This window comes from Coturnix japonica (genome assembly GCF_001577835.2).
Source record: "Coturnix japonica isolate 7356 chromosome 2 unlocalized genomic scaffold, Coturnix japonica 2.1 chr2random637, whole genome shotgun sequence".
NCBI lineage: Eukaryota > Metazoa > Chordata > Aves > Galliformes > Phasianidae > Coturnix > Coturnix japonica.
Window position 1 is genome coordinate 30,033 of NW_015439221.1, and position 1,668 is coordinate 31,700.

A 1,668-nucleotide genomic window follows, 5' to 3' on the forward strand; every position below is an offset into this window, starting at 1 on the left:
GTGGGGCCACATCCCCCTTGGGCGGGCCACATGAAATCATCACACCCACATTCACCTTCACTATCACATGGGTTGGCACAATCCCCCCCTTTCTCGGCATACGCACAGCAACAGGCGGGACCCGACAACGAAGAAGTACCACCCCTCCTTACACTTTTCCTTGGTGACACCACACCTCCCCCTTTCAGCTCTGGTGGGACCACACCTCCTCCTTTCAGCTCTGGTGGCACCACCATGCCTCCCCCCTTTCTCTCTCCCGCCGCCTCCTTGTCCCCGTTCTTATCAGGTATGCAAGCAGCACTACATTCCTCAGGGGGCTTCCCCCCCCTTCATCTCTGTAAGCGTCCAATGAAGGATACAAGGAGTCAGGATAGGGGGGTGGAGGCAGGGTGTCATCCTGTTCAGGGCGGTCTTCTGGAATGTCCCTCTTCTTCTCCGAAGGCGAAGGAACAGGTGTGTTCGGGGGAGCCGGCGCCATCTTGCCTTGCACTGAATCTGTAAGAGAGTCAAGACTCCCCCCCCGGCCTCCCCCCGTCTCCAAACCCAGAATTTCTCTAGCACGTTGGTTCGCTAGCTTCTCCCGCGCTGCTTTCAGCGCTTCTAAGATAAATCCCCATACTTTGAATTCCGACACTTTCCGAGTGGCCAGCGACCTCTGAGATAACGCGGCCGTAATTCCATCCCATCTGCCAGGATCGTATAAATCAGACGGGGTTGTTAAAAGCCCTTCCTTCTCCAACAGCAAGAGAACTGCTGTTACCTCCCTTTTGGAAGGAGCCTGTTTCCCACAGTGAAGTTTACAAGCGTGAAGAATTACCTTAATAACGGCTTCCATGACACCTCGGCCAAACGTAGGTCTCCTGGCCGTACCCTGGTGCTTCCCCGAAGATACCTGGGGGATCCGAGATTCCGAGAGCTCTCTCTCCCACCTGATGAAGAGTGATGCGCACTCCTCTTCGACACTGGGCTTCCGCTACTCCACAATAAGGATTCGCTACCGCAGTGGGATCCTGCTGCCGTTTAGCAGACAACTACCTTGCTCCAAAAGTCCCTAATCACGCCTAATCGTGACGAATCACGTCGGCGGTCACCATTTGAAGGCTTTACGATCGTTAATGGCTTTATGATCTCTCGCCTCCAACTGAAGCAGAAGTTAGACCAATTACCAAGTGACACCAAGGCGGTAGGGTGGTAAAATGGTGATTTATTGAAGCACACACGACCTTATATAACCTACGTCCATTTGGTCTACGCCTACTGTATTACAAGTCAGTAAGATTCTTCCAGAATATGGGGAAGGGCCTGTCACATCACATCCCGATAAGATCCCAGTATTTTGCCTAATACAACATCACTGAAGGAAAAGACAACAGAAGGAAGGCAACAGAAGGGCAGGGCAATTACCAATCCCCTTTTCTGCTTCTATTTTACCAGTGCAAATGAAACTGCAACTCCACTGGGAGTAATACTAGTAGAAAATACTCCAGAAAACAGCATGCGACTCTTCAGGGATCTCCATTAATCAGGACTGGAATGAGCCTTACATTTCAGTCCTTATGTCCATGGCTAAATGTGTTAGCAACTGTCAGGAACAGGATGCTTTAGTACAGAACGTGAAGTCCTCTCCTATGTATCGAGGCCTTCAGTACTTCCACCTCACATTTCACT